This window comes from Magallana gigas, chromosome 3, assembly GCF_963853765.1.
Source record: "Magallana gigas chromosome 3, xbMagGiga1.1, whole genome shotgun sequence".
Taxonomy (NCBI): Eukaryota; Metazoa; Mollusca; class Bivalvia; order Ostreida; family Ostreidae; genus Magallana; species Magallana gigas.
In genome coordinates, this window is record NC_088855.1 from 59,474,287 (window position 1) to 59,502,186 (window position 27,900).

A 27,900-nucleotide genomic window follows, 5' to 3' on the forward strand; every position below is an offset into this window, starting at 1 on the left:
TGTAGCGTACTAACTACAGTCAACACGCCAATTTGTATATTTATTACTCCAAATATACACCTATAGTCTCGAAAGCCTATTACAGGCACGTAAGACTACAGACAGGTTATTCTTACCAACCTTAATTTCTTTCCTGGCTTCGATGTGTTGATGTCTCGGCTGTCGAACACAGACTCCCCGATCCTACTGATTTTTTCAGCTTATATACCCTTCGGGTATCACGTGACCAGCTGAGGATCGAAGGGATGAGTACATGAAACCGGAAGTTAGTCAGCACAATTCTACCACAGGGAACTGAAGGGATATTTTCGATTTTGATCATAACTTCGCTTCAGGATATAGAAGAATTATACTTTTATAGCCTCATTTATCAGCCAGTCGATGCAATCAATTGAAAGCAAATTCAAACTCATTCCTACCACACAATACAGAATACCCCTGTGTCTATTACATTTTTAAAAAATAAACCCACATAAACAGAGCATGGTTTTCAGTTTTTTAGTTACACAAAATGGCAACCTTCCTTAAACATTTAGCTATTTTTCGCAATAAAAAACATGAAACAATAATTGAATATATTTATTTAATTAATTTGATTTTATAAATGAGTTAGTATAATAAGAGACATGTAAAAGAATGTTTTACAGTGTGTAGTTGATATTTCATTGTAGTGATTGTAAATTGTTTCTCATGAATGAAACCCATGTAATACAAATCAAATTAGAATAAGTTTAAAATAACAATTTTTAGTTATATCCATATCATAAATATCTCTCCTAAGCACCATGGATTTGCAAGGTTTAACAAGTAATTATATACAATCATTTTGTGGAGATACGAATAAATCTTCAATATTTTCTGCTGCTGTTTCAGAAGGTCTCTTATCATTGTCATCTCGTATTTTCTGTTCTTTTAAAAAGACAACTGAACTCGGTAATAAAGGTTTAAGGTATATGATATTATTGTCCGATAAACATCGTGTTAAAGGTTTGAACCCAGTAGAAATTGGGTTTTCAAAAGTTGCGAAACTTGGCAGAGACTGGTGTTGTTGGACGACAATGTCCGTTTTTAATTCTCTGATATCGCTTGTTTGTAAGAAAGCATAACCCTCATCCTCAATAAAAATGTTTGTCTTTGGGATGCATGTGCTCAGATTTTGTTTGAGTATTAACCGACTATAGTCTTCGTCGTCGTCATTAAAATTATCATAAATGACTGAAAGTAGACCAGTCATTCCATTTGCACGCGATGATGCACTAACTTCTTCACAAATGTTACTATTCCTGATGAGTTGTGAGTAACGAATTGCATCGTAATTTAAATCACTTTCGGTATGTGGCGTTCTTCTTATTGAGTGGGTTCTTCCTAAAAAATGATAAAGAAAAAAATAGAATAAATATGACACGGTGTATATTAATTTACAAGACAATGAGAATAATATAAGTTACTTTCATGGACAATTTTTACAATGAAACTAAAGATGTCATCCGGAGAACGAAATTGATATTTAAGATAAGATATTTTATTATATAAGAATACATAACACCACAGAAAATTAAAAAAAAATAACGGAAGGTCCTGTTTACCTTTATATCGATTTATGAATATCCCTAAGAATCTGAAATGAAAAATATTTGGAGTTTTTTAATATTGTTTTCTATCTATCTATAAATGTTTGATATCAACGTTAACATTGATATGGATATACGATTAAGCAGTGGTAAAATAATGTGATTTCAACCTCTTTCGAAAATAAATAAATGCTCCACCAAAGAATACTGTTGTAATCGAACCAATAAAAAACAAGATTGCACTTGACATGGAATACGGTATTCGTCCTTCTGAACCATCGCCAGGTGCTGGCGTTTCACTAATATTCCATTTTTGATCATGGGTTTCTGTTAAAGATAATGTTAAGAATTTCAAGATAATTAAAAATACGACAACACTATAGTGAACTTTACCGTCTGAAGACATTTGTCAAACTCGTAAATACCACTTTATACTTTTCAATTAAACAAATAATCTTTTTACTGATTCAGATTTTTATTTCTAGATAAAAACCTTCGGGTAATCAGCATTTTTTTAACGGTGGATTTTGATTTTGATTATTCTTTAAACTTTATTTAATTGTGCTTTCCTTAATATTATTGTAATCAACTATCTTCAACAATAATTGTTTTAAGCTTAGTTAAAAAAATATTTACCGATATCAACAGTCTGATTTGATGATTCTTGAGCATTCTTTTTGGAAAAAGTAGGCTTGTTTCGAGCTTGCGTGGTTGCTAAAATAGTTTTTAAATATCTCTTAATTAATATTAATAAGATTCATAAAATTTTATTTGGCCAACAACCGCAATTTACTTTCAATGCATAAAGTTTTTTTTGTTATCTAAAAAATTTAGTACCCACAAAGAAAAAAAGGCATTCAGAAGTTGGAGTTCTATTTGCTTTTCGCTATTCACTATTCGAATAGCGAATAGAATTCTGTGGTCGGTTCGCTATTGCTATTCAAATTACCGTAAACATGCTAATAAACGTAAATTCAAAATTTCCCTCTTTAATTAAAAAAACAGCTTTATAGTAAAAATTATTACTCGCTGACCTAATTTTAACATTGACATAATAAACATGACCAGTAAGAGGCTAAGCAAGCCTGGTAAAAAAGAATGGGATTTTATAATGGGATTTCTTTTAAGGGGCTTGCTAACACCCTCTATACCATATTTGGGCCTTCATATTTGGTGGGGATGGGGCCTCGGGACAGCCCAGTCGACCTCCAAAAGGAATTTGGTTTACACGACCAGAAAGAGGCTTAGCTAGCCTGGCCAAAATGCGACATTTCCTATAATACAATTATAATGGGATATCTTTCAAGGGACTGGCTAACACCCTGTATCCCATATTTAAGCCTTCATATTTGACAATAATGGTGCCCTATTTAAGCCCAGGGGACCCTCAAAAGAAATTGGGTTTACACGACCAGTAAGAGGCTTAGCTAGCCTGGCAAAAATGCGCCATTTCCAATAATACAGTTATAATGGGATATCTTTCAAGGGGCTGGCTTACACCCTTTATCTCATATTTGGGCCTTCATAATTGTTGAGAATAGGCACTAATGACAGCCCAGTTGACCCTCAAAAGGAATTGGGATTACACGACCCATAAGAGGCTTAGCTAGCCTGGCGAAAATGCGATATTTCCTATATAACAGTTATAATGGGAATTCTTAGAAGCGCTGGCTAACACCCTGTATCACATATTTGGGCCTTCATGTAACGTGGGGATGCGGCCCCGGGACAGTCCAGTCGACCCTCAAAAGGAATTGGGTTTACACGACCAGTAAGAGGGTTAGCTAGTCTGGCGAAAATGTGACATTTTCTATAATACAGTTATAAAAAGATATCTTTCAAGGGGCTAGCCAACATCCTGTATCCCATATTTGGGCCTTCAAATTTGTTGAGGATGGCGCCCTTTGTCAGACCAGGGAACCCTCAAAAGGAATTGGGTTTACACGACCAGTAAGAAGCTTAGCTAGCCTGGCGAACATGCGACATTTCCTATAGTACAGTTATAATGGGATATCTTTCAAGGGGCGAGCCAACATCCTGTATCCCATATTTTGGCCTTCAAATTTGTTGAGGATGGCGCCCTATGACAGCCCAGTGGACCCTCAAAAGGAATTGGATTTACACGACCAGTAAGAGGCTTGGCTAGCCTGGCGAAAATGCAACATTTCCTATGTAACAGTTAAATTGGATATCATTGAAGGGTTGGCTTACACCGTGTATCCAATATTTGGGCCTTCATAGTGGGGATGGGGCCCCGGGACAGTCCAGTCGACCCTCAAAAGGAATTGGGTTTACACGACCAGTAAAAGGTTAAGTTAGCCTGGCGAAAATGCAACAATTCCTATAATAGAGTTATAATGGGATATCTTTCAAGGTGCTGGCTAACACCCTGTATCCCATATTTTGGCCTTCATATTTGGTGAGGATGGCGTCCCATGTCAGACCAGAGGACCCTCAAAAGGAATTGGGTTTACACGACCAGTAAGAGGCTTAGCTAGCTTGGCGAAATGCGACATTTCCTATATAACAGTTAAATGGGATATCATTGAAGGGTTGGCTTACACCGTGTATCCAATATTTGGGCCTTCATAGTGGGGATGGGGCCCCGGGACAGTCCAGTCGACCCTCAAAAGGAATTGGGTTTACACGACCAGTAAAAGGTTAAGTTAGCCTGGCGAAAATGCAACAATTCCTATAATAGAGTTATAATGGGATATCTTTCAAGGTGCTGGCTAACACCCTGTATCCCATATTTTGGCCTTCATATTTGGTGAGGATGGCGTCCCATGTCAGACCAGAGGACCCTCAAAAGGAATTGGGTTTACACGACCAGTAAGAGGCTTAGCTAGCTTGGCGAAATGCGACATTTCCTATATAACAGTTAAATGGGATATCATTGAAGGGTTGGCTTACACCGTGTATCCAATATTTGGGCATCCATGTTTGGTGGGGATGGGGCCCCAGGACAGACCAAAGGACCCTCAAAAGGAATTGGGTTTACACGTCCAGTAAGAGGCTTAGCTAGTCTGGCGAAAATGTGACATTTTCTATAATAAAGTTATAATGGGATATCTTTTAAGGGGCTAGCCAACATCCTGTATCACAAATTTGGGCCTTCAAATTTGTTGAGGATGGCGCCCTATGACAGCCCAGTGGACCCTCAAAAGGAATTGGGTTTACACTACCAGTAAGACACTTAGCTAGCCTGGCAAATATGCGCCATTTCCAATAATGAAGTAAAATGGGATATCATTCAAGGGGCTGGCTAACACCCTAGCCTGGCGAAAATGCGACATTTCCTATGTAACAGTTAAATTGGATATCATTGAAGGGTTGGCTTACACCGTGTATCCCATATTTGGGCCTTCATGTTTAGTGGGGATGGGGCCCCGGGACAGACCAGACGACCCCCAAAAGGAATTGGGTTTATACGTCCAGTAAGAGGCTTAGCTAGCTTGGCGAAAATGCGACATTTTCTATAATACAGTTATAATGGGATATCTTTCAAGGGGCTAGCCAACATCCTGTATCACAAATTTGGGCCTTCAAATTTGTTGAGGATGGCGCCCTATGTCAGACCAGGGGACCCTCAAAAGGAATTGGGTTTACACGACCAGTAAGAGGCCTAGCTAGCCTGGCAAATATGCGCCATTTCCAATAATAAAGTTATAATGGGATATCATTCAAGGGGCTGGCTAACACCCTAGCCTGGCGAAAATGCGACATTTCCTATGTAACAGTTAAATTGGATTTCATTGAAGGGTTGGCTTACACCGTGTATCCCATATTTGGGCCTTCATGTTTAGTGGGGATGGGGCCCCGGGACAGCCCAGTCGACCCCCAAAAGGAATTGGGTTTATACGTCCAGTAACAGGCTTAGCTAGCTTGGCGAAAATGCGACATTTCCTATGTAACAGTTAAATGGGACATCATTGAAGGGTTGGCTTACACCGTGTATCCAATATTTGGGCCTTCATGTTTGGTGGGGATGGGGCCCCAGGACAGACCAGAGGACCCTCAAAAGGAATTGGGTTTACACGTCCAGTAAGAGGCTTAGCTAGTCTGGCGAAAATGTGACATTTTCTATAATACAGTTATAATGGGGTATCTTTCAAGGGGCTAGCCAGCATCCTGTATCACAAATTTGGGCCTTCAAATTTGTTGAGGATGGCGCCCTATGTCAGACCAGGGGACCCTCAAAAGGAATTGGGTTTACACGACCAGTAAGAAGCTTAGCTAGCCTGGCGAAAATGCGACATTTCCAAGAATACAGTTATAATGGGATATCTTTCAAGGGGCTAGCCAGCATCCTGTATCCCATATTTGGGCCTTCAAATTTGTTGAGGATGGCGCCCTATGACAGCGCAGTTGACCCTCAAAAGGAATTGGGTTTACACGACCAGTAAGAGGCTTAGCTAGCCTGGCAAATATGCGCCATTTCCAATAATAAAGTTATAATGGGATATCATTCAAGGGGCTGGCTAACACCCTTTATCCGATATTTGGGCCTTCATAATTGTTGAGAATGGGCACTAATGACAGCCCAGTCGACCCTCAAAAGGAATTAAGATTACACGACCCATAAGAGGCTTAGCTAGCGTGGCGAAAATGCGATATTTCCTATATAACAGTTATAATGGGAATTTCTATGAAGGCGCTGGCTAACACCCTGTATCACATATTTGGGCCTTCATGTTTAGTGGGGATGGGGCCCCGGGACAGTCCAGTCGACCCTCAAAAGGAATTGGGTTTACACGACCAGTAAAAGGTTAAGCTAGCCTGGCGAAAATGCAACAATTCCTATAATAGAGTTATAATGGGATATCTTTCAAGGTGCTGGCTAACACCCTGTATCCCATATTTTGGCCTTCATATTTGGTGAGGATGGCGTCCAATGTCAAACCCGGGGACCCTCAAAAGGAATTGGGTTTACACGTCCAGTAAGAGGGTTAGCTAGTCTGGCGAAAATGTGACATTTTCTATAATACAGTTATAAAAAGATATCTTTCAAGGGGCTAGCCAACATCCTGTATCCCATATTTGGGCCTTCAAATTTGTTGAGGATGGCGCCCTATGTCAGACCAGGGGACCCTCAAAAGGAATTGGGTTTACACGACCAGTAAGAAGCTTAGCTAGCCTGGCGAACATGCGACATTTCCTATAGTACAGTTATAATGGGATATCTTTCAAGGGGCGAGCCAACATCCTATATCCCATATTTGGGCCTACAAATTTGTTGAGGATGGCGCCCTATGACAGCCCAGTGGACTCTCAAAAGGAATTGGGTTTACACGACCAGTAAGAGGCTTGGCTAGCCTGGCGAAAATGCGACATTTCCTATGTAACAGTTAAATTGGATATCATTGAAGGGTTGGCTTACACCGTGTATCCCATATTTGGGCCTTCATGTTTAGTGGGGATGGGGCCCCGGGACAGCCCAGTCGACCCCCAAAAGGAATTGGGTTTATACGTCCAGTAACAGGCTTAGCTAGCCTGGCGAATAATAGGAAATTTCGTATAATACAGTTATAATGGGATATCTTTCAAGGGGCTGGCTTACACCCTGTATCCCATATTTTGGCCTTCATATTTGGTGAGGATGGCGCCCCATGACAGCCCAGTCGACCCTCAAAAGGAATTGGGTTTACACGGCCATTAACAGGCTTTGTTAGCCTGGCAAATAATAGGAAAATTTGTATGGATAACACCCTGTTTCCCATATTTAAGCCTTCATAATTGTTAAGGATTGGGCCCCGGGAACGCCCAGTCGACCCTCAAAAGGAATTGGGTTTACACGGCCATTAAGAGGTCTAGCTAGCCTGGCGAAAATAGAAATTAGTGTGATACAGTTATAATGGAATATCGGCTGTCCAGTCTACCAATTGGAATTTGGTTTACATGACTTTCAGACATATGAGTAAATAGCTATTTGAAGTGGCAAATATCATGTAAATTGCTATATGGGAAAAAATATGTATGAAGTGACTTACATATCTATAGCTTCTTTTGTCAAAATGTGGTACTTGGTGAAATCAATGGACATTTAAGAAGGAGTTATTGTTCTGAATATATACATGTGTAAGGACATTCACATCATACAATTATCACAACAGTCATCTTAACACTTTTTTAAAATAGATATTAAAAGTCAGCACTATCTCTCTGAAAGTGAACAGAGGTTAATAATTTTGGGTATTACATGTAATAACATTTGCATGCATGTACCATGTTTTTGATTTTTATAATGTATAAAATCGATAACGAAACAATATGTTATGCAATATGTTCTTTAATCCCGTAAGCAAAGGTCAACGGATATATAAATCAATATGGGTCTTTGTTCGACTTGGGTTATCTCCCATTACATATACCGGAGTTCACACGGTGTGTTATTTCATAACGATTCATATGTTATATGATTTATTATATATTATGTGAGTGTTATATGAAAATATAAAAGATCGACGGTTCAAGCCCCGGTGTGGCCATTTGCTGTGTGTTGTGTCCTTGGACAAGACACTTAATCTACATTTGTCTTAGTCCACAAAGATAGGTTCAGGCTGGAAGTTAATCTACGATGGACTGGTGTCCCATATAAAAGGAGTCTATGATTTTCATCCGATTAGTACAACGACAACCTGGATTAAAATAACGACAGTCACTCTCATTTGTCGGAGAAAGACTGGAAATACTATCAATAATGCAAGTACTTTCAACAAGCTTGTTCCCATCTTTACAGAACATTAAATGCTTTGTTTGTGTTCTAAAACCGCTGAATCGCGATAAACTTTCTTCTGTTTTAAATATCATAAATATGCAACTACTATATTTTTTTCCAAGTCGAAACTTACTATTTACTAATCAAATAAGTAAGGATTAAAAAAGAAATTTGTACGAGTGTGAAATTAAACCTGGTAGTTGCCGAGACGAAAGCTTTCCATTCACATAGAATGTATTTAATGGACATTGTCTCATGATCAGTTTGTATTTCGGAGACAATGATAAATTTTTCAACACGTGATGAATTATTTCAATTTTGTATGTATTTTGACATATTTCCATTTTCAACTGTCTGTCTGTGATAATATAAAGAATCAATTTTGAACCCTAAAACCCAATAACTTCATATAACATGAGTGTCACGAAATGGGCGTATCTTATAGCATAACCGAAAAACGGTATTGGCTGCGCCGCGTAGTAATACATACTATAGCATGTACTATATAAATAATAGTGGTTTTAAAATAATGTTGTTTTAAAGTGTACAGATTTAAAATAATGTAAATCAATGTAATCAATAGATTTGACCACGCCCCGACCAAAATTAACACCTCGTAATACTCAAAGAATGATTCCTTATTCCTTAAATATCTATATATAGGCGTTAAATATTTTGCATGTCGATAAAAAGTGGTAACATTTGTTCTGGCAGAGCCTGAAATGTTCTATCATCTTCATGGGCGGATTGAGAGAGAGAGAGAGAGAGAGAGAGAGAGAGAGAGAGAGAGAGAGAGAGAGAGAGAGAGAGAGAGAGAGAGAGATGGAGGATGCCTTCAAAATCAAGAAAATTTTATTTTATAAAGTCCGACACCCTCACTCTCTAGATATATGCATATAGCTGCCAACTCTAGGTACAGTTGGTTTTTCTCTGGTGTCTATAAAAAAATATATATAATTGTGATTGACTTAATGTCATATACACACCGCCTCCTTTACATAAAATGTTGTAAAACATTGAGTAATTGGTCGAAGGAAAGGCATATTTCATGTGTTGGGGTTGGGTAGGGGTGGGGGTGGGGGTCATTGCTGCTTATTTATAAACTATTTGGATCCGATGCATAGTGTTGATTAGGAAATAAACAAGATTAAGCAATTTTGTTTGTTGCACGTTTTTTTTCTTCAAAATGTTCGGTTTCGCAGGAAAGACCCGGTCAAATTTTAGAAAAAATGGTAAATGTGAGGTTTGGTTGGGTATTTGAGGGGTATAAACTTTAGAATATCTATTTCATTTATTTTGTGGATAGAAGACCTTATGTCTATGTAATTGACAAGCGACACTTTAGATGCGAAACTGTCACTTTCACTTTCGATTTTTTAATGGAAATGGAGGGGAGGGGGGGGGGGGGGGTCAGAACATGAAATCTCACTCAGAGGGAAAGTGTATAATTTCAAATAAATTCTTGAATATTTACATGGATATAGCTGCAAATCCTGTCGTAGTGTATGGGAATTGCCGGGGATTGGATAGTAAAATGGGACCTACGTATATCGAAAACAGTGAATAAGGGACAAATCTTCAAAAACTTTTGAGATCGACCCTGGCTGTTTAATTAATGTTTTATGTAAGTTGTACATTTTTTTTATTCTGCAATGTCTGAAATGAGTCCTGACCATGTCTCCCCTACATTTAAACAAGTTTAACACAATTTAAAAATCCGCTGAAAAATAAAACAGAAATACGACCAGTATCCGCTTCACATATCCTCCACAAATAAAAAAAAACTCTCCTTTTCAACCTAATGTTTGAAATGAATAAACATATCGAATTTTAGCAAAGACAAAAGAAATAATCAGACATATAAATGAAATGAATGAATTTCAAATTACAGAGCGACGAGTAAAATAAAATGTACATGATTTATTTTAAATTTATTATTCAACCCTATAAAAACATCCAGGGTCGACTGTGCTTCCCCGGGTCCCCATCTACACCAAATATGAAGGCCCAAATACGGAAAACAGGGTGTTAACTAGCCCCTTGAAAGGTATGCCATTATATATGTATTATACGAAATTTCCTATTATTCGCCAGGCTAGCTAAATATGAAGGCCAAAATATGAGATACAGGGTGTTAGCCAGCCCCTTGAAAGGTATGCCATTATAATTGTATTATACGAAATTTCCTATTATTCGCCAGGCTAGCTAGGCCTGTTAATGGCCGGGTAAACCCAATTTCTTTTGAGGGTCAACTGGACTTCCCCGGGTCCCCATCCCCAACAAATATGAAGGCCCAAATATGGGATACAGGGTGTTAGCCAGCCCCTTGAAAGGTATGCCTTTATAATTGTATTATACGACATTTCCTATTATTCGCCAGGCTAGCTAAGCCTGTTAATGGCCGTGTAAACCCAATTCCTTTTGAGGGCCGACTGTGCTTCCCTAGTTCCCCATCTACACCAAATATGAAGGCCCAAATACGGAAAACAGGGTGTTAACCAGCCCCTTGAAAGGTATGCCATTATATATGTATTATACGAAATTTCCTATTATTCGCCAGGCTAGCTAAGCCTGTTAATGGCCATGTAAACCCAATTCCTTTTGGGGGTCGACTGGGCTGTCCCGGGTCCCTATCCCCACCAAATATGAAGGCCCAAATATGGGAAACATGGTTTTAGCCAGCCCCTTGAAAGGTATGCCATTATAATTGCATTATTCGAAATGTCCTATTATTCGCCAGGCTAGCTAGGCCTGTAAATGGCCATGTAAACCTAATTCCTTTTGAGGGTCGACTGGGCTTCCCTAGTTCCCCATCCCCACCAAATATGAAGATCGAAATATGAGATACAGGGTGTAAGCCAGCCCCTTGAAAGGTATGCCATTATAATTGTATTATACGAAATTTCCTATTATTCGCCAGGCTAGCTAAGCCTGTTAATGGTCATCTAAACCCAATTTCTTTTGAGGGTCGACTGGGCTTCCTCGGGTCCCCATCCCAACCAAATATGAAGGCCCATATATGGGATACAGGGTGTTAGCCAGCCCCTTGAAAGGTATGCCATTATAAATATATTATACGAAATTTCCTATTGTTCGCCAGGCTAGCTAAGCCTGTTAATGGCCGTGTAAACCCAATTCCTTTTGAGGGTCGACTGGGCATCCCCGGGTCCTCATCCCCACCAAATATTAAGGCCCAGATATGGGAAACAAGGTGTTATCAAGCCCCTTGAAAGGTATGCCATTATATATATATTATACGAAATTTCCCATTGTTCGCCAGGCTAGCTAAGCCTGTTAATGGCCGTATAAACCCAATTCCTTTTTTGAGGGTCGACTGGGCTGTCATGGGGCACCATTCTTACCAAATATGAAGGCCCAAATATGGGATACAGGGTGTTAGCCAGCCCCTTGAAAAATATCCCATTATAACTGTATTATTGGAAATGTCGCATTTTTACAAGGCTAGCTTAGCCTCTTACTAGTCGTGTTTATTATGTCAATGTTCAGGTTAGGTCAGCTAGTAATAATTTTTGCTATAAAACTGTTTTTTTATTTAAAGAGGGAAGTTTACATAAAATTTTGAATTTACGTTTATTAGTATGTTTACGGTAATTTGAATAGCGAACCGACCACAGAATTCTATTCGCTATTCGAATAGTGAATAGCGAAAACTTTTGAATGCAAGAAAAAAAAGCCACTAGAGAAATGTTGCTACTTAATTAAAATTAGTTTTGGTATTTGATTTTTAATATATTTCTTAATATTCTTTTTCATTTAAGCGACATATCAGATATATAAGTAAAAATGGGAGTCTGGGGGGGAATATTGCAATTAAAAAGCAATCGACATTTCCTTTATTTTAATAACAATCCAGTTGTGTATCTTACTTGTGTATCCTGTGTTAACAACAGTCAGTCATATAAGTTTTGAAAAATAATTTTTTACCAAATTATTCTTCATGACTTACAGTTTCTTTAATAACAGTTGTTGAAAAAATAGTCAGTGTGTAATTATTAGTTAAGTTTGTTGCTAAAAACGATAAGTAAAAAATTCAAACATCTTATAGGTAATTTTGATCGTATTTTAAAGCGTCTTTTGTTCGTTGCTCGATCCTCATGTTGACATACGAAGAAAAACATATGTACGTTCACATTTGATTTGTTAAGAGCTTACATGTCTTACTCTGTCGTCGCTGACACCCTGTCTGTTTATCACACAGGTGATTCAGACACTCACATGGCGTCTGACATAGATAACCATAGTATCCTGATGTACAGTGTGTTTTACAATTCCATCCAATGCTTCCATTCCTACAAACTTCAAATATGACGTTTTATGATAAATGTGTATCTTGTTGCCTTTTATAAAGATCTAGTATGTGCAACAAACGAAATGATAAAATCACGATATTTCGTTATTCAACTGAACTTTTTTAATTTGTTTACTATTTTATAACTTTGTATTTATAGTTCAGCCTAACGTACATGCAATGATTATTGTCAATACCTCAATTTGCATATGTCACCGATGTTCGCTATATTTTAAAGCACTTTGATAAATGGGGATACAAAAGGATTTACAAATAGAGGGAGAAAAAACAGATTATTTAGTGTAAAATAGAATTAGCTATTCTTTATTTTGATTGGATGGATGGATGGAGGATGGATACATGAGTAGATAGATAGATAGATAGATAGATAGATAGATAGATAGATAGATGAACAGATAGATAGATAGATAGATAGATAGATAGATAGATACATGAAAAATATACCTACCGACACATTGGTTAGTGTTGTTGTCAAAATATTCATTGTAACAACACTTGTTATTCAACCTAAAAATACATTTCCAACTTAACTGCATTCTTCACTGTATAGTTATTGTATTCATATCATGCTTAGACTATCCAAAAGTTAAATAAAACATACCTGTTACATTCTTGAGCTGAGACCTTCAAAAGAATTTGAAGAATCAAAACCCTCGACAGCATCATGACGCACTGAAAGCAAGAATCGTGAGAAATTGTTAATTTTAAGCTTTAAGAAAGCAAATCCAGATATTACGGTAGTCAAGGAGTTTAACCAATAGTTTATACCCGAAGATTATATACCCCTGTTGTGTTAAAATGCTATTATAGAAGAGAGAGAGAGAGCTTCATAAGCGTATCCAGATATTTTATTCGGAGAATGGGGGTGTCCTAAGATAACATGTATTCTCAGTAATTTTGCCGTGGATTTCGACACACTCCTCAACCCCTCCCCCCTTAGATCCGCGCGTGAATTTTTTTAGTCGAAAATATGTTTTATCTAAATAAAAATTATCAGTCCGGTTTCAACAATGAATACAAGTATTACTTAAAAGTTTTTTTATTTATGTATATAGACATACAATATGATTCTAAACTAATCATTGAGAAATTAGTACGTCATACGTAATTTATGCAATAAATACATTCAGTGTAGGCAAAATCACATAGATTCCCAAAGCTCAATGTGTTTTCAGAGATTTAGTTAGTTATAATATGTGTGTTGGATGATTGAAGAGATGATTCACAAATTTATTTAAAGAGAAAGTACTGTGCATCTTATAAAAAAAAAACTTGAAAAAAAAATTCCGTTCGGGTACCGAATTTTGTATTACTCATGAATGTATATCAAATTTTCAGAAAATTACAAAGTTTTTCATGAAATAAATCTTATTATTTCGAGAAAATTAATAATTACTTATAACCAATACATATTAACATCGTAACGTGCTACGGGGTTCAGCATTATATACTATTACGCATGCGTAATTACTATAAACAAAACACATGCAGAGCCCGCAAAGATTCTCCTGGACATGTCTATTCTACTTCTCTTAGGTAATAATTATCCAAAGTTTTTAAAATTACCACAATTATTATTTTGTAAGCATGTGTTTTGCGTGTTTATCATAAGAACTGCTACAACTTAAATTCATTTTTGTAAATGAGACCCCTTGAGGGGTTACTGGACATATTTATGTCTGTTCATTTTAAAATTGACCGAAATTGGTAAACCATTATTAAATTATCGAGAAAGTGCTGATGTGTTCCATTTATAGAGTTTCTTAAACTTTCCATACCATAAGGACCGTAGTCGGACGAAGATCTTGTAGTTTTCAGCACGGGTCAATTAATTTCAATTTAAGTCCTCGTGGTAAAAATAAACGATATAAGATTATTTCGGTTTGTACGACCGTTATTTTTCGGAAGCTCATAATTACGTTTATTAGATATCTGAAAGGAATTTTTATGTATTTCAACCACAACAATCAACGTTGTTTCTTATTTCTTAACGATGCAATAGGTAAATCAGAAGTTATTCACCCCATGTGTTTTAAGCTGTACTGCACGTCTTTTTACCATTTTGTTACTATATTATATCTTATAAAAAAAACCAACTTGAATTTGACATTTGTTTGTAGATAAGAGTATGTACGGATTATCTTTATTTAGAGGAGTTTAATGTCACTAGGATACGGGTTTTAAGATCCATGATTTGATTGGTAAACCAAGATATTGAATATCGAATTTCGAATTTTGAAATTCGTATTTCGAATGAGCCTTCTTTGCCTTCTTTGTATGTGATGAATCACAGACTTTATGCATTTTTGTCAATTTTGCTTACATTTTCTGGAACCATAGCTTCAAATTCAAATTTTTTTTCCAGTGTTACAGTCCCATTGTAACTATATTTAGACAGAAATCGCAATCACGTGACATTGAACCAAAGTCCAAACCAAATCGGCTTGTTTACAGGTGCAATTTCCGGATGAGTTTTAATGACTTGTAAATTGATCGGTGATGACCTATGATGCGTGAAACCATCCGTATGATGAACATTGCGAGTAGCTCTTTTTTATTTCCCTTGTCCTTACTGCCCATTCCATCAATTTTTTAGGGTCTTCCGTATTTAGTGAAAGACTCTACTATTATTCTAGTGTTTTTTGTCGTTTTTCTCTTATTCTGACTCGTTCGATTTCCTTCAAATTTTTAAGGCTAATGCCTCGGACGTTATCGTTGTTTTACAATTTTGAAAGACAATTTTTCTGAGACTTTTTAAGCACAAGTTAAGATAGAGGGCTAATAATTTCAGAGATGATATATCTCCCATTTTTCTGGTATACCTCGGTCAATAAAATGTCCGCCGTCACTTCCGGTCATCACCGGAAGCGACATTTAAAAAATGATATTTTTCAACATTTTTGTTTTTTAAATTTTTTCTGTAGGTTTAATAGTGACCATTTTACTGATTCAGAATATGTAATTTGTTTTCAATGTACGCATTCACAGGATTCCTGTAGCGAGAGTCTGAGTAGCTCAGTCGTTAGAGTCGTGGGCATAGTATAATATAACGTTTGGGTCAATATTCAGGTACAAAGAAGTTACGTCCGCGATGTTCATGTTACCGTCTATTTTTTCAAACTGCCTTTCAATATTTATTTTGCATTTTCATAACGAGTCTTTTTGCATGACATAAAATCAATTTATTCCAAAGGAAAACAACTTGTTTGTGTATAAAATTATACTATCAAAAATTATATTAGTTATTAATACCGAATTGATACATATTTACCTGTTTTGAGTTTTCTCTTGTTTTTTCCTGCCTCTAAGAGGCGATACTTCACTGTGCTGGTGATGGTGAATCTTGCTGGCAAATGTATATAAAGCGTTTTACCAACACATAGAAAGTACTATAAAACATGTTTAAAACTCACAGCTGACTCTTCCTCAATTAATCAAAAGCAGGGCGGCTTCAACAATTTCCCATCAGAAGCGTCAAAATGTAATTGATTATTTCCTTGAACCCGTTATACGAGGAAGTTATATCTCAAAATTTAGATATTACACAACTATATTTTTTATATTATGATTATATTTAGGTTAATAGCCACTAACTTTCAATCAATTTTAATTAAATAAATAAAGTGTCACGAAGAGATCTATACAGAAATATAGTATTAGCAAAACCTTTACAATTTCCTGATACACGTTTATAAAATAAATGGTAACTACAATACAACAACATATACGTGCACCCTTAAAAAAAATTCCATCATCTGTCCTGTTATTATTTATGGTTAGTCTTATGTTTTATAAGGTTTGTAACAATTCAAACTTATAAAGATTAATGGGAATGCGCGCAGCCTTTTATGATAATCAAATCAAAAACCAATATATTCAGATTGTAGACTTATTAAGTTAAGATCATGTTATTTCTAAAGACTACTTTATTGTAAACAATGTGTTTTAAAAGAGACATTTCATAACAAAAAAGAATGCTCAATTTAAGTAATCAAGCATTATAACAAACCAAAGTGTGTTAAAAAATTCAATGCATTGATAAATGCAAAATACACTCTAATTTTTCAAATATATACATACAATAGATTGTTGACACATGTTTTGTTATTTCTAAAAGGAACGTTAACATCACATTTCATCTTTAAACTTTTATTGGTCATTAGATATAAATAGTGTAGTTTTTGTATATAGCATTGTTTTTATTTTCTTTTTAGATGAAAACACTTTAAATGAAACTCTGCTTTCCTAAAAAATAAAAAGGAAGTTGTTTAACTACAGAAATTGATGACATGCGTCTACTTTTGTTTTTAGTTGATAGAAACAAGCTTAAATTGCAAGCGAAGAATACTCACCCAAGATCAATGCTATTATTTCTCTATTGTAATTTAATTAAAATATATGTACAAACAGTACATTGAGCTGCTGATAACCTTGTCTAAGGAGTTACATGAGGGTGACTGTATTTAATGTAAGGTATGCCTTATCAAACATATCAAAAAAATAAACATAGTTCATGAGAATAATAAAAAATTCCAAACAGTCAATGTCATATACCCTGACACAGGGAGTTGGACAATGCAGGGTTAATCCCTCTTGATTTCCTCTCAAAATGATAGATTGTCTCATTCTTGAGCTAGATCGTCTCAACATTGGTCCTCATATTTGCGACCTATGTGTTCCGTGTGTTATTCTCGCCGACGGCACATCACTAATCATAAGTACTCAAACTACAATGCAAACGCAGCTAAATGTCGCAGTAGATTATGCATCCAAACGGCGATTGAAATACAACTCTTTAAATAGATGCATAATATACTTTACGTCCAAACGCAATCGTAAGAACAACTGCCACTGAGAACATCTTTCTCTTAGGGAAAGAAGATGCGCCTATCGATATCACAGACAAAAACATCTACGCCGGGATTCTAATAAACTCTCAATGACATGTAATTATTGCCATTTCGCGTTCATGCTGCAAAGGACGAAAAATAATAAATTTCATTTATAAACATAGGAGTGCACAAAAATGGCTAACCTGCAGAATGTAGAAAACTGCCGTTGCACCAGCAGTCCTTTATGGTTGTTAACTTTGGACAGCTATATAAATCAAAGTACTGGAGTACTGAAGGGAGTTGACTCTATCGATTTTTATTTATTTTAAAATAAAAAATAAGTGATCTTGCATTGCAAGTACATGTAGTTGCTAAACTGTATTTGAATTACGAACATTTTTATAAAGTGAAATCTCGAACTTTTCCGACAAGAAATTCGAGATAACTCCATATGAATCATGTTGAGTAATTGAGGATAGAATTATATCTATCACTTATGTATCAGTAATCGAAATAATTCTGAAAAAATGGTATGGAACTAAAGCCCCTTTCACAATTGGCGCACGACCACTTTACACCACTTTGCGATCGAAATGTTTTAGCTTCGCGCGAGCTCTCGCATACGTTGCACGAGCCCTCGCATTCGTTGCATACGTTTTACTGGTCGCATCAAGTCTCCTCTGAATAGTGGAAATGCACACTATTCAGACGCGACCCAACGCGACCCAAATTTTCGCAGTGCAACGCACAAACATTAGTACGAACGTTGTACAACGTTTTGTGTACTCGCAAGAGTGATGCACGATTTTAAAAGGTCGTAAGATGAATTGCTGCTGTAAATGCGTGTGTTTTGCGACCTTGAGACTGTTGCTCAACATGTCTCATGTGATCTTGCAACGTTTTACAATCATTGCACGACTTATCAGCCTCTATTTGCCACTAGTATATATACCCTATATAAGCATCCTTGTTTCAAACCACAATTGACAATATACATGCACTGCATGGTGGTGGGGGAAATATGAAGATTTATTACTCCAAGAAAAATCATATTTACCGAGAGCTTCGCCATATGAACATTATATTAATGCAATAAACGTTTTATTATATCGAACAACATATGATTACTAGTAAACAAAATACGTTGATTTCTAAAAATTGTCTGACTTTTCAATAGCAATAACGTCGTGATTGTTTGATTTCCTATGTTACTGTCATACTTTTCTTTCATAATTTCGAATCATTGTTATGTTGCTTTTGTGATATAAAGAGAATCATAATGACTAAATATTTTTGATTTAATCATTTTTGTCTGCATCGTATGCTCATGTCGGCTTTTTCATTCCTATGTCTACTGAAGAGAGTCGGAAATGGGCGGTATATACCCCCTCTGACTCGCACGAGCATTCGTACCATGGAACGCATGATCGCACGTCCAATCGCATTGGCGCACCTTCAATCGTCCGATCACCTGGTCTCTCGCGCATTCCTCTCGCATTATCTTTCAACAGTCGCTTTCATTGCACAACAGTCGCATATAGACGCAAGATATGTCGCAAGGTTTATTGCGTTTACATCGCACAACGCTCGCTTAGATCGTGCGAATTTCGTACGAATACTTTTTCAAATGCGATTATTTCGGCAACAGTTTACGATTCATATCTAATTTTGTCGGTCGCACGAATATTTTGTCGCCTCTGATCGTGCGCCAATTGTGAAAGGGGCTTAAGAAGTATTTAACTCTAGTCTCGTTCAACTAGACGCTCGGCCGTCGCCGTTAATCTCAGACAAGCAAGATAGACTATCTGCTTGTCAGAAATTTACAGAGACACCCGAGCGTCTGGTTGAACAGGATTATATATTGCACTCTGACGTATGAATACATACGACTACAAAAATTATCTAAATCTAGACCGAGATATCTTACAAAGATTTGCGGGGTGCAGGATTTGAGGTTATGATTTCCCTCTGCATACACTAGTTACTCATAAGGCCTCAATAAAATGGAAATGATGGTTCAAAAACTATATCTACTTTTCGGGAACCAATTTTGGAGATCTAACTACTCTAAGTTTTTCAAAAATTGTTTATTGCAAGATTGTGTACATACTCGGTAGGCACGCCCTAAAAGAAACGCAGGTTCATTTATTGTGTCTATAAAACCATGGAAAGTTACAAAATTGATTACCTCTTCAATGATTGTTTCCGTAAAATAAAAAACCTAAGTAAATTTTAATTTAAATAGAGGGTAGATGCTTATTTCTACAAATAACTACACATTCATGACATATAAATACTTAGTACACATTCATAAACATATATGCTTTATTTTGTTTTCATACTTATATATAATCGTCGTCAATCTTCTGGTCTTCAAATTATTGTAATATACATATTCTAGTTGTTCAAATTTTAAAACAAAGAAAATATTTATGAAATAAAATAGGTCAAGATTATTTTGCTTATCAAAGTAAAATATAAAAATTCGGAGTTTTATCCTAAAGAAACAATAATCTTTAATTTGTTTTGCTTGAAATTATCCATATATTATTGACTTTGAAAAATCGATTGATGAATCAGGTATATATTTAAAAGATACTGTACTGTGTCACTCAGTCAAGGGACTGAGTCATCCGAAACTCTTTATAAATGTGTTTTCTCGTGGACATACACTCTCATGACACGTGACTGCGCCTTATAGTTCTATATCTTAGTGATGGGATTTATATTCAGCAATGTGGCCGAAGCTTGGCCTAATTATCTCAAAATCTCATAGTATTTAATACACAAATGGCGTTCCGTATTATTTTGGGGGGAGTAGCTGGTCTATAAAAATAATGTTGAATTTGAGTCGTTGCCCTTTCAAATGAGAAACTTTATTGTGTCTGGTAAAGAATAAAATATCAGCATTGGTATCTGTCAAAACCTCTGAAGAGGAAAGAAATAAGGCTTTAAAAATTTTATAAATACCAATACAACATTGAAAGTGAAGGTTGCACTTGATAGTAACTTCCATATGCAAATTCATTCTACATTACTTTTGGAATAAATATTTTATTACCTGAATTAAAGTCTGTAGCTAAAAATAAAAGAAACTAGAGCCGAGCTCGTTGCAAAGCAACGAGTAGGTCTTCCGTCGCAACTTCGTGTCGCGAAAGGATTGTCCATCAGTCTGATTAAAATACCTCCTTCTCCTGACACTTGTCAGAGCCTGACAGACCCTGCATTGATAAAATGTCATCTTTACATGACAATTTCTTCTTACAAATTAGAGCTTTAGAAAATTGATTGGAACTCTTCAAATGGAGACAAAAAAAATTACTTCATACCTGTTTTCTATGTAACCTCTAGATGGAGTATTGCACTACTCATTAAACAGATAAAGGCATATCTTTGCTAAGTAGGTGTTATTTAATTTGTATGCAAATGTGGAGGTCAAGTGGGTATAGTCTGTTATTGATACAGGTCTATCAGAACCTGGCGAGTGTAAGGAGAAGGGAAATGGTTTTTAATTATACTGGATTATCAATATGATAATAGTAAGTTCAAGAAATCGAAAACGAGACTCAATTTCAAAGTATTATTTTCATACCAGGCAAGTTCTTCGTTTAACTTACTTCAAGTTTAGGATAACTTTAAAAAGTACATCATTTATGTACATGTATATAATTAATTTAATTATAATAAAAGTGTGGATGTGGCGGTGGGGGAAATGACCCAAAAATCAATTTTCTAAGCGTTAACTTAAGGGAAATTTTGGTTGAGAGAAAGGGGGCATTGCTCCCACTGGACCATCTAAAAGGTACTGTTAGCAAGCTCACAAATGATATCCCAGCTAAGAAAGAAGTCATTACTCACGTATTTCTCTATTAGAGAATAATGGATGGTTCGTTTTCTTTAAGTAGTGAGTCAGACAAGGCAGGGTATATTTACAGGTCACAAGTAATCTTTATGACAAACTCTAGCTTTTACTCATTTCCATTAATACAAGATATGACACATGTTTAATATGACTTTGAACTTGCGCAACTGACCGTGGGTCAAGTTCATGACACATCATCGGTCATCAGGAGGAATCTTTACATGAAATAGAAACTCCCAATGTTTCTCCTTAAATGACTTAGGAACAAATCATTACACACTCTCAGGTCATAAGCAATCTTTGTATGAAGTAAGAAATTCCAAAGTGGACCGGAAACAAATTTTGCACTTTTCCTGCCAGTGACCTTTACTTTGACAAATGACCTTGGGTTTAGGTCATGACCTTCGTCAGGTAATGAGTATTATTTGTATGAAGTAAGAACACTTCCAATGTTTCTCCATCAGAAAGATATAGACCGGAAACGACGTACGGACGGACAAGGTGATTTTTATTTAACCCCCCCCCCCTCAATTTATTTTCGTGGGGTTTAAAAATCTTTTTCACCCGTTTTGTGCGGCACAAAACCTATATTTTTCAATTATTTCTATCATATCTCATATAAATATACATGTAAATGTATGATTTGTATGCACATTTGAGTTCTTCTCATCATCGTCGGAAAGGATAAGAAACCCTTGGGGTCCAATAATGTCTTTTCATGGGCATTTGTCAATTTGCATCACTTAATGATTTCCAAGCGGTAATAAGCTATCAAAGCCATTGAGATGTTACATGTAGATATTGAATTTCTATAGATTTAAATTTAAGGTTAGGAAAAAAAACACTTTTTTATACAGTAAAAAAAAATCTTAAATAGCTTTATGTACGCGTACACATAAATAAGAAGATGTAGCGAAAGCTATAAAGACTTTATTTCTTCTGTTCTAGACTTTTTCAGAGTTAACAAGCTACAAGTTAACAATCTCCCATTTTGACAAGCTAGATTAAAAATAAAATATTCAGCTGAGTTTTAATCTGCATTACAACCTCATATTACACAGCTTCAATGATTTTTTTTTATCAATGTGCATATAACAATAAGTAAAATCCCCAAGAACAAATATCTATCGCAATTAAATGCATACATTTTTGGGAGGCAGAAAAGTCGCTATATTATAGTCTGCAAGTCAATTGAACTACTACAATTATTTCAAAGAAATAAGAAACTGTCGACACTTGCAGTACTCTGATGATTTAATGACGATCGACCGACTTTATTGCTTAATGTAGTCGTATATCATTACTTCTAATCCTGAGAACAAATTTTATTTAATCTTTGACTTAAAACTGTTAACTTATAAACCCAGAGACATAAATAACTTATTAAGTTATTTATGTCTCTGATAATATATATTTTATTCTGTTCACAACTATAGAAGTTTAGCGTGTTCAACGGGTTAATTGTTTAGCCACATTCTCAGATTACGATATCGCACCTTTAATGTGAGGTTGATTGGCATCGAATATTTAGACACTTATTGTTTAACAATTGACCGATGCAGTGAAAGCACCCTTCCAAATGTTACTCAATTATTTATCAATAATTGCTGATCTGCAGCCCGGGGGCAATATTCTGAGCTATGTGCGCTGACGCGACAGGAGATTTTCGGTCGCACGTGGAGCGGATTGACTTAGCATAGACTGACCGAATAAACACACGGGTGGGAAAGTGACATACATTGAGGAGAAAAATGTACACATGTTAAGTAGTCGCCAAAAATAGGTCTTCGCCACATTTTGAAAAAAATAAAGCCCTTTCACTGTGATCATGAAACCGATAAAATCTAAACAAATCTTGTTTAAAAACTCATGTAAACATTCTAAAAATAATCACTAAATTCCTCAATTCTGGACAATTCTTTTATCGTGTCAGCCTCTACCGCCAATCGCAACTTCTCGGGCCTTTCCGGCAAGCTCGGAAAAACACTTCGAATGTATTACCTAGGCGTCCATGACAACCCCCCCTTTTTATAAAACTTGATATAATTACAACACATTTTGATCTGTTGAGATGCGAGCTATACTTCTTTAAAGGTATCAATATACACTAAAAATATAACACAGAAACGACATACATGACTTCTTGCCGATACTTTTTTTAATGGGAAGCGACTCCATTTTGTATAAAATTCTAACATCCGGTTATGTTAATACACTCAAGGTGTTTTTCCAAACTTGCCGGAAAGGCCAGAGAAGTTGCAATTGTCTCTACCGCATGTGTTAATTTGATATTTGATTTTTTATATCCTGCCTTGAACGTTTGGGGACTGTTTCGTTTTCTAAATTCGGCTAAATAATGCTTCCAATTTTGAGCTCTCTCTCTCTCTCTCTCTCTCTCTCTCTCTCTCTCTCTCTCTCATTTTATGTGCAACCTTATGAAGACGTCAACTACTTTCTACGATATCTATAAAACATCTCGAATAAACAAATAGTTGGAATCGTACAAAATATCAATAAACATGCACGAGTGATAAAGTACATGTAGAAGAACACGAAGCTACCGCGGATCACTTGTCCACTCGCGCGGGATCTCCTTGGCTATGTTCTAGGGGTGATCATCATATTAAGGTTTAATCTTTGTGGTTTTTCGTTGTTTATCTATAAAATTATTAGTACATGTATAGTTTTTAGAACATTTTAGAATTACAAATTCACTATTGATTTATGTCTGATGATGTTTCTGATTTGGAATAATATCGCTTTTATCAATTTTTAGAGGGGCTTCTCAATTCACATTCTAATGTTTAATTAAATAAATTGAAGGTGAACAAACTTTAAGAACATAAAATTGAAACAGTTCTTGTATATATATCTTGTTATTAGATAACCGCTGACCTCTAGGTAGTGCAGCCGCGACCGATTTCCTCGGCCGCGGATGAGGGATCGGATAACTTACGTTACACACATAGAGAGCTCAGAACCCAGGAAGATTTACAATGTTTGCAGTATGATGAATAAACTCTAATTAATATAAGTTTTTTCCCCCCTTTAATCCCACAGTTGATCTATCTGTCTGACACTGCTTCAGTTCGAGAATGGCATTGCTTTTATGATTAAACAGAACGATTTCTTATTGACACTCTATCGTTTAATTCAAATTAGGAAGAGTAAGCTTTAATTTCACTGTGTACGATTCTTGTGTTTGCGGCTAAATAAAATCACATATGACAGACGCAATTCTTGTGTATTAGATAACCGCTGACCGCTAGGTAGTCCAGCCGCGACCTCGGCGATCGATTTTCTCGGCCGCGGGCGAGATGGGTTATGTAATGACGCACACAACTAAGAATTTAGGTCGATTTGAAATGCTTGCAGTAAAATGACTCAAATCTATTTCATGGAAGTTATTTTTTTTTAAATCTAGTTTATGTATCTCACTAGATAAGAAAAAGAACGTTTATATTTTCTCGTTTTTGTTTTTCTAAACGGTTGTCCACTATAAGAACTAAACAGAGGTGACTCCAAAAAAAGGCTGTAAGAAAAACATGTACACGTATACTTTTTAGACACTTTTTCAAATGAATTAAAGCATCCCGTATATGTTGGTACACTTTCAGCTGTTAATTTATGTACGTTATGCGCACGAAGACGATTCGCTTACTTGCCAAATGAATACAGGTACATGTTAACAAGACAAGCTTTTTACACTCATATTACGCATTACCGGTACAAACTAATTTTGTAACGACATTGATAACACAATAATGAACAACTTTTCTATCGACAGCTATAACGAAATATTAACCATTTTTGAGCTAAAAAGCGAAGACTTTTAAGGGTTCTAGGCCCCTAATTTAAGGGGCCAGCCCTTTTGCAATGGTGTCAAGTGAAAGCCCTTGATATTTTGCACATATTTTGTTCTATATGTGTTTAGAGAAATTTTTAAACTAAAGAGCTACATAACAAAAACACAACCAAAAATCAGCATTTTTTGAAACACAAATTCAAATTAATTTTTTGAAACTTTAAAGGAGGAAAATTGTAAAAACAAAACTCGGAGGACAACGTTCAAACTCTCTATTTTTAAGATTTGTGACTTTTTAACACATGCTGTGAGCGGTTTCAGAGCCTTTGCGTGCACAAGAATGCCTATATTTTTGGGAAAAAGGGGAATAACTCGGTACCGGAAGTGTCGATTTCAACGATTTTCCTTAGATATTGAGAAATAGTAACTACCAATATGCTCTGAAAATTTGAACTTTATAGGACAATAAACAAGCAAGATATTTGAGTTTTAAAAAACGTCTAGAAGAAAAAAAAGAATAAAAAGAATTACCAACAGAATCAGTACAAGGTCTTCCGTTGAAAACGGAAGACCTTAATGAATTATTCTAAACATCATTGAAGTTGATTATATTCACAAAATAAATATGTGACATTAAACCAACTTCAAAGAGGCCACTAGCTTTCTAAAAAAGACCTAGTGCCATATCTCTATCATTCAGTCACCTTTTCAGACCCAGTGGTCTAAATGACACAGTTTTATATTATTTTACCACAACAAGCAGTCACATTGATATATTTTAAATGTATGCTCACTAATGTAATCTTCCTGAATTGGTGATTCAAAGACAAATGTTGTCAATGTTGTCCGGGAGTGATTAGTAGTTCGGATTGTTGCTGAAAATGATATTTTCTAAATCCAAACATCTTGATGTTAACTTTGATCATATTTAAAATTTTTATCATGTTTATCACATTGACAAATGAAAAAAATTAGATCCTTCAATTTTTATTGATGTAGAACTTACATATCTCTTTATGTGTTGACTGACAACCTGTTTGTTTATCACACACGTGAGCTTCACACTCACATGGCGTTAAACAGAGATAACCATAGAATCCTATTGTACAGGGTGTTTCACAATTCCATCCAATGCTTCCATTCATAAAAACTTTAAAATATTACGTTTTATTATAGATAAAAATCTTGTTGATGTTGAACCGGAGCTTGCAAGTACAATAAAAGAATTGATAAACCCTCGCAATATATTCCTGACCTTAATGTAAGCATTTTTACCACGTTTTAAGGTTTTAGTTTTCTCCATTCGCTAACATGCATCAGTAATCACTAATTTGCTGTAAAACTGCAATTCCAGTATGTCATCGATTTTGTAATATTTTGAAGCACTTTCATAAATAATTATCCAAACATTACGTAACTCTCTAACACTAGCTACCCTTTAATTTGATCGATGAAGATAGATAGATAGATAAATAGATAGATAGATAGATAGATAGATAGATAGATAGATAGATAGATAGATAGATAGATAGATAGATAGATAGATAGATAGATAGATAGATAGATAGATAGATAGATAGATAGATAGATAGATAGATAGATAGATAGATGTTTCTGAAACATAATATACCGACACATCTGTTAGTGTTGTTGTCAAAATATTTATTGTGGCAGCATTTGTGATATAATCTAAAAAAGAAATGTTCAACTTGATAGTATTCTTATTCGTATTGATATCTAAGTGTTTGCTATAACAATGTAAATAAAACATACTTGTTACATTCTTTGGCAGAAATGTTTAAAACAATCTGAAGTATCAAAATCCTCGACAGTCTCATAACGTTCTGAAAGCGGGAATCGTGAGAAATTGTTAATTTAAAGGAAGTAAATTCAGATATTACAGTAGAAAAGGAACTAAGAAACAATAATAAGCGACGGAAATATCCGTATCAAATCAAAATTTATAACCATGCATTTAAACTACAGTATTTAAAAAAAAACTGATCATTTTTACAATGTAAAATGTAACTTTAAAGATCAATTCTATGGAAATATCTAATTCGGTAGCCACGCCTACTCACCGATTCTTTTCATATTTGATTATTTAATATGTTTTGGTTAATAAAGATGCAAGACAAATCTAAATAGTTGCTAATGAGACAGGTTGCCGTGGTAACATAAGCAAATATTAAAAAGGGGTAATTTCAGGCTATTAGATACACATTGTAAAGTAGTTACAGAAGTTTTAGTTTCATAGAGATTTATGTAATCAGATAAAAAAATATTTTCAATTTTCAAAGTGTAGAAACCTATTCATTAGCAAGTATGTAGTTTTAATGTGTTACCAATTAACGAAACAGCACTTCATTTTATTTTAAACATGAAAAAATGCATATCATGCAATATCATATTTTAACAACGAAAAAAAACCCATAAGAAATTACGTCGAAAAAATTCCATGAGAAAATGTCACTGCTTGTATAGATTTGTTGGAATTCAGCATTAATTGATTGTGTCAGCTTGCGTTCTTCATCCGTTGTCTGTGCATATCCCCTGTGTGGTTACAACTTCTGACGAATTTTAAATGTGATTGCGTCATATTCAAAGGGGATTACTCCAAATGAGAAATGTTTTGTACGATATTACGTTTGTGTCAATATTCATTTAAAAAGACGTTACATGTACGTCTGTCATGTTGTTGTTACCGTCTAACTTTTCACGATGCATTTTTGATATTTTGACGTCATTTTCGTGATGTGTCTTATCCTATAATATAACGTCA

General features: G+C 35.5%; 1 long non-coding RNA gene across 1 annotated transcript; it reads right to left on the reverse strand.

The window, feature by feature from the left end:
* Window positions 1-1,744: 1,744 nt before the first annotated feature.
* On the reverse strand, window positions 1,745-19,702 carry LOC136273416 (uncharacterized). The gene is made up of 6 exons (XR_010711625.1): window positions 15,891-19,702; window positions 13,221-13,291; window positions 13,068-13,126; window positions 12,463-12,606; window positions 2,208-2,285; window positions 1,745-1,898 (listed from the first exon to the last, which is right to left on the reverse strand). It is a non-coding gene; the product is annotated as an uncharacterized lncRNA (long non-coding RNA).
* Between the last annotated feature and the right edge of the window lie 8,198 nt (window positions 19,703-27,900).